Below are 8,905 nucleotides of genomic sequence, written 5' to 3' on the forward strand. Positions count from 1 at the left end.
CAGAGAGAACCAGTTCACTCCAATGCAATACCAAATACATTCACTCCAATGCAATACCGAATACATTCACTCCAATGCAATACCGAATACATTCACTCCAATGCAATACCGAATACATTCACTCCAATGCAATACCGAATACATTCACTCCAATGCAATACCGAATACATTCACTCCAATGCAATACCAAATACATTCACTCCAATGCAATACCAAATACATTCACTCCAATGCAATACCGAATACATTCACTCCAATGCAATACCGAATACATTCACTCCAATGCAATACCGAATACATTCACTCCAATGCAATACCAAATACATTCACTCCAATGCAATACCAAATACATTCACTCCAATGCAATACCGAATACATTCACTCCAATGCAATACCATATACATTCACTCCAATGCAATACCATATACATTCACTCCAATGCAATACCGAATACATTCACTCCAATGCAATACCAAATACATTCACTCCAATGCAATACCGAATGCAATCACTCCAATGCAATACCAAATACATTCACTCCAATGCTATACCGAATACATTCACTCCAATGCAATACCAAATACATTCACTCCAATGCAATACCAAATACATTCACTCCAATGCAATACCAAATACATTCACTCCAATGCAATACCGAATACATTCACTCCAATGCAATACCGAATACATTCACTCCAATGCAATACCAAATACATTCACTCCAATGCAATACCAAATACATTCACTCCAATGCAATACCGAATACATTCACTCCAATGCAATACCGAATACATTCACTCCAATGCAATACCGAATACATTCACTCCAATGCAATACCGAATACATTCACTCCAATGCAATACCGAATACATTCACTCCAATGCAATACCAAATACATTCACTCCAATGCAATACCGAATACATTCACTCCAATGCAATACCGAATACATTCACTCCAATGCTATACCGAATACATTCCCTCCAATGCAATACCGAATACATTCACTCCAATGCAATACCGAATACATTCACTCCAATGCAATACCGAATACATTCACTCCAATGCAATACCAAATACATTCACTCCAATGCAATACCAAAAACATTCACTCCAATGCAATACCAAATACATTCACTCCAATGCAATACCAAATACATTCACTCCAATGCAATACCGAATACATTCACTCCAATGCAATACCAAATACATTCACTCCAATGCAATACCGAATACATTCACTCCAATGCAATACCATATACATTCACTCCAATGCAATACCAAATACATTCACTCCAATGCAATACCAAATACATTCACTCCAATGCAATACCGAATACATTCACTCCAATGCAATACCGAATACATTCACTCCAATGCAATACCGAATACATTCACTCCAATGCAATACCGAATACATTCACTCCAATGCAATACCAAATACATTCACTCCAATGCAATACCGAATACATTCACTCCAATGCAATACCGAATACATTCACTCCAATGCAATACCGAATACATTCACTCCAATGCAATACCGAATACATTCACTCCAATGCAATACCAAATACATTCACTCCAATGCAATACCAAATACATTCACTCCAATGCAATACCGAATACATTCACTCCAATGCAATACCATATACATTCACTCCAATGCAATACCATATACATTCACTCCAATGCAATACCGAATACATTCACTCCAATGCAATACCAAATACATTCACTCCAATGCAATACCGAATGCAATCACTCCAATGCAATACCAAATACATTCACTCCAATGCTATACCGAATACATTCACTCCAATGCAATACCAAATACATTCACTCCAATGCAATACCAAATACATTCACTCCAATGCAATACCAAATACATTCACTCCAATGCAATACCGAATACATTCACTCCAATGCAATACCGAATACATTCACTCCAATGCAATACCAAATACATTCACTCCAATGCAATACCAAATACATTCACTCCAATGCAATACCGAATACATTCACTCCAATGCAATACCGAATACATTCACTCCAATGCAATACCGAATACATTCACTCCAATGCAATACCGAATACATTCACTCCAATGCAATACCGAATACATTCACTCCAATGCAATACCAAATACATTCACTCCAATGCAATACCGAATACATTCACTCCAATGCAATACCGAATACATTCACTCCAATGCTATACCGAATACATTCCCTCCAATGCAATACCGAATACATTCACTCCAATGCAATACCGAATACATTCACTCCAATGCAATACCGAATACATTCACTCCAATGCAATACCAAATACATTCACTCCAATGCAATACCAAATACATTCACTCCAATGCAATACCAAATACATTCACTCCAATGCAATACCAAATACATTCACTCCAATGCAATACCGAATACATTCACTCCAATGCAATACCGAATACATTCACTCCAATGCAATACCATATACATTCACTCCAATGCAATACCAAATACATTCACTCCAATGCAATACCAAATACATTCACTCCAATGCAATACCGAATACATTCACTCCAATGCAATACCGAATACATTCACTCCAATGCAATACCGAATACATTCACTCCAATGCAATACCATATACATTCACTCCAATGCAATACCAAATACATTCACTCCAATGCAATACCGAATACATTCCCTCCAATGCAATACCAAATACATTCACTCCAATGCAATACCGAATACATTCACTCCAATGCAATACCAAATACATTCACTCCAATGCAATACCAAATACATTCACTCCAATGCAATACCGAATACATTCACTCCAATGCAATACCGAATACATTCACTCCAATGCAATACCATATACATTCACTCCAATGCAATACCAAATACATTCACTCCAATGCAATACCAAATACATTCACTCCAATGCAATACCGAATACATTCACTCCAATGCAATACCAAATACATTCACTCCAATGCAATACCGAATACATTCACTCCAATGCAATACCAAATACATTCACTCCAATGCAATACCGAATACATTCACTCCAATGCAATACCAAATACATTCACTCCAATGCAATACCGAATACATTCACTCCAATGCAATACCGAATACATTCACTCCAATGCAATACCAAATACATTCACTCCAATGCAATACCAAATACATTCACTCCAATGCAATACCGAATACATTCACTCCAATGCAATACCGAATACATTCACTCCAATGCAATACCGAATACATTCACTCCAATGCAATACCGAATACATTCACTCCAATGCTATACCAAATACATTCACTCCAATGCAATACCGAAAACATTCACTCCAATGCAATACCGAATACATTCACTCCAATGCAATACCAAATACATTCACTCCAATGCAATACCGAATACATTCACTCCAATGCAATACCGAATACATTCACTCCAATGCAATACCAAATACATTCACTCCAATGCAATACCGAATACATTCACTCCATTGCAATACCGAATACATTCACTCCAATGCAATACCAAATACATTCACTCCAATGCAATACCGAAAACATTCACTCCAATGCAATACCGAATACATTCACTCCAATGCAATACCAAATACATTCACTCCAATGCAATACCAAATACATTCACTCCAATGCAATACCAAATACATTCACTCCAATGCAATACCGAATACATTCACTCCAATGCAATACCGAATACATTCACTCCAATGCAATACCAAATACATTCACTCCAATGCAATACCAAAAACATTCACTCCAATGCAATACCAAATACATTCACTCCAATGCAATACCAAATACATTCACTCCAATGCAATACCGAATACATTCACTCCAATGCAATACCAAATACATTCACTCCAATGCAATACCGAATACATTCACTCCAATGCAATACCATATACATTCACTCCAATGCAATACCAAATACATTCACTCCAATGCAATACCAAATACATTCACTCCAATGCAATACCGAATACATTCACTCCAATGCAATACCGAATACATTCACTCCAATGCAATACCGAATACATTCACTCCAATGCAATACCGAATACATTCACTCCAATGCAATACCAAATACATTCACTCCAATGCAATACCGAATACATTCACTCCAATGCAATACCGAATACATTCACTCCAATGCAATACCGAAATACATTCACTCCAATGCAATACCGAATACATTCACTCCAATGCAATACCAAATACATTCACTCCAATGCAATACCAAATACATTCACTCCAATGCAATACCGAATACATTCACTCCAATGCAATACCATATACATTCACTCCAATGCAATACCATATACATTCACTCCAATGCAATACGAATACATTCACTCCAATGCAATACCAAATACATTCACTCCAATGCAATACCGAATGCAATCACTCCAATGCAATACCAAATACATTCACTCCAATGCTATACCGAATACATTCACTCCAATGCAATACCAAATACATTCACTCCAATGCAATACCAAATACATTCACTCCAATGCAATACCAAATACATTCACTCCAATGCAATACCGAATACATTCACTCCAATGCAATACCGAATACATTCACTCCAATGCAATACCAAATACATTCACTCCAATGCAATACCAAATACATTCACTCCAATGCAATACCGAATACATTCACTCCAATGCAATACCGAATACATTCACTCCAATGCAATACCGAATACATTCACTCCAATGCAATACCGAATACATTCACTCCAATGCAATACCGAATACATTCACTCCAATGCAATACCAAATACATTCACTCCAATGCAATACCGAATACATTCACTCCAATGCAATACCGAATACATTCACTCCAATGCTATACCGAATACATTCCCTCCAATGCAATACCGAATACATTCACTCCAATGCAATACCGAATACATTCACTCCAATGCAATACCGAATACATTCACTCCAATGCAATACCAAATACATTCACTCCAATGCAATACCAAATACATTCACTCCAATGCAATACCAAATACATTCACTCCAATGCAATACCAAATACATTCACTCCAATGCAATACCGAATACATTCACTCCAATGCAATACCGAATACATTCACTCCAATGCAATACCATATACATTCACTCCAATGCAATACCAAATACATTCACTCCAATGCAATACCAAATACATTCACTCCAATGCAATACCGAATACATTCACTCCAATGCAATACCGAATACATTCACTCCAATGCAATACCGAATACATTCACTCCAATGCAATACCATATACATTCACTCCAATGCAATACCAAATACATTCACTCCAATGCAATACCGAATACATTCACTCCAATGCAATACCGAATACATTCACTCCAATGCAATACCAAATACATTCACTCCAATGCAATACCGAATACATTCACTCCATTGCAATACCGAATACATTCACTCCAATGCAATACCAAATACATTCACTCCAATGCAATACCGAAAACATTCACTCCAATGCAATACCGAATACATTCACTCCAATGCAATACCAAATACATTCACTCCAATGCAATACCAAATACATTCACTCCAATGCAATACCGAATACATTCACTCCAATGCAATACCGAATACATTCACTCCAATGCAATACCGAATACATTCACTCCAATGCAATACCAAATACATTCACTCCAATGCAATACCGAATACATTCACTCCAATGCAATACCGAATACATTCACTCCAATGCAATACCGAATACATTCACTCCAATGCAATACCGAATACATTCACTCCAATGCAATACCGAATACATTCACTCCAATGCAATACCAAATACATTCACTCCAATGCAATACCAAATACATTCACTCCAATGCAATACCGAAAACATTCACTCCAATGCAATACCGAATACATTCACTCCAATGCAATACCAAATACATTCACTCCAATGCAATACCGAATACATTCACTCCAATGCAATACCGAATACATTCACTCCAATGCAATACCAAATACATTCACTCCAATGCAATACCGAAAACATCCACTCCAATGCAATACCAAATACATTCACTCCAATGGAATACCAAATACATTCACTCCAATGCAATACCAAATACATTCACTCCAATGCAATACCGAATACATTCACTCCAATGCAATACCGAAAACATTCACTCCAATGCAATACCGAATACATTCACTCCAATGCAATACCAAATACATTCACTCCAATGCAATACCGAATACATTCACTCCAATGCAATACCAAATACATTCACTCCAATGCAATACCGAATACATTCACTCCAATGCAATACCGAATACATTCACTCCAATGCAATACCAAATACATTCACTCCAATGCAATACCAAATACATTCACTCCAATGCAATACCAAATACATTCACTCCAATGCAATACCGAATACATTCACTCCAATGCAATACCGAATACATTCACTCCAATGCAATACCGAATACATTCACTCCAATGCAATACCGAATACATTCACTCCAATGCAATACCAAATACATTCACTCCAATGCAATACCGAATACATTCACTCCAATGCAATACCAAATACATTCACTCCAATGCAATACCAATACATTCACTCCAATGCAATACCAAATACATTCACTCCAATGCAATACCGAATACATTCACTCCAATGCAATACCGAATACATTCACTCCAATGCAATACCAAATACATTCACTCTCCAATGCAATACCAAATACATTCACTCCAATGCAATACCAAATACATTCACTCCAATGCAATACCAAATACATTCACTCCAATGCAATACCAAATACATTCACTCCAATGCAATACCGAATACATTCACTCCAATGCAATACCGAATACATTCACTCCAATGCAATACCAAATACATTCACTCCAATGCAATACCAAATACATTCACTCCAATGCAATACCGAATACATTCACTCCAATGCAATACCGAATACATTCACTCCAATGCAATACCGAATACATTCACTCCAATACAATACCGAATACATTCACTCCAATGCAATACCGAATACATTCACTCCAATTCAATACCTAATACATTCACTCCAATGCAATACCGAATACATTCACTCCAATGCAATACCGAATACATTCACTCCAATGCAATACCGAATACATTCACTCCAATGCAATACCGAATACATTCACTCCAATGCAATACCGAATACATTCACTCCAATGCAATACCGAATACATTCACTCCAATGCAATACCGAATACATTCACTCCAATGCAATACCGAATACATTCACTCCAATGCAATACCGAATACATTCACTCCAATGCAATACCATATACATTCACTCCAATGCAATACCAAATACATCACTCCAGTGCAATACCGAATACATTCACTCCAATGCAATACCGAATACATTCACTCCAATGCAATACCAAATACATTCACTCCAATGCAATACCGAATACATTCACTCCAATGCAATACCGAATACATTCACTCCAATGCAATACCGAATACATTCACTCCAATGCAATACCGAAAACATTCACTCCAATGCAATACCGAATACATTCACTCCAATGCAATACCGAATACATTCACTCCAATGCAATACCGAATACATTCACTCCAATGCAATACCGAATACATTCACTCCAATGCAATACCAAATACATTCACTCCAATGCAATACCGAAAACATTCACTCCAATGCAATACCAAATACATTCACTCCAATGCAATACCAAATACATTCACTCCAATGCAATACCAAATACATTCACTCCAATGCAATACCAAATACATTCACTCCAATGCAATACCGAATACATTCACTCCAATGCAATACCGAATACATTCACTCCAATGCAATACCGAATACATTCACTCCAATGCAATACCGAATACATTCACTCCAATACAATACCGAATACATTCACTCCAATGCAATACCGAATACATTCACTCCAATGCAATACCGAATACATTCACTCCAATGCAATACCGAATACATTCACTCCAATGCAATACCGAATACATTCACTCCAATGCAATACCGAATACATTCACTCCAATGCAATACCGAATACATTCACTCCAATGCAATACCGAATACATTCACTCCAATGCAATACCGAATACATTCACTCCAATGCAATACCGAATACATTCACTCCAATGCAATACCGAATACATTCACTCCAATGCAATACCGAATACATTCACTCCAATGCAATACCATATACATTCACTCCAATGCAATACCAAATACATTCACTCCAATGCAATACCGAATACATTCACTCCAATGCAATACCGAATACATTCACTCCAATGCAATACCAAATACATTCACTCCAATGCAATACCGAATACATTCACTCCAATGCAATACCGAATACATTCACTCCAATGCAATACCAAATACATTCACTCCAATGCAATACCGAATACATTCACTCCAATGCAATACCGAATACATTCACTCCAATGCAATACCGAATACATTCACTCCAATGCAATACCGAATACATTCACTCCAATGCAATACCGAATACATTCACTCCAATGCAATACCAAATACATTCACTCCAATGCAATACCGAATACATTCACTCCAATGCAATACCGAATACATTCACTCCAATGCAATACCGAATACATTCACTCCAATGCAATACCGAATACATTCACTCCAATGCAATACCGAATACATTCACTCCAATGCAATACCAAATACATTCACTCCAATGCAATACCGAATACATTCACTCCATTGCAATACCGAATACATTCACTCCAATGCAATACCGAAATACATTCACTCCAATGCAATACCGAAAACATTCACTCCAATGCAATACCGAATAC

Source organism: Ascaphus truei, chromosome 16 (genome assembly GCF_040206685.1).
Source record: "Ascaphus truei isolate aAscTru1 chromosome 16, aAscTru1.hap1, whole genome shotgun sequence".
Taxonomy (NCBI): Eukaryota; Metazoa; Chordata; class Amphibia; order Anura; family Ascaphidae; genus Ascaphus; species Ascaphus truei.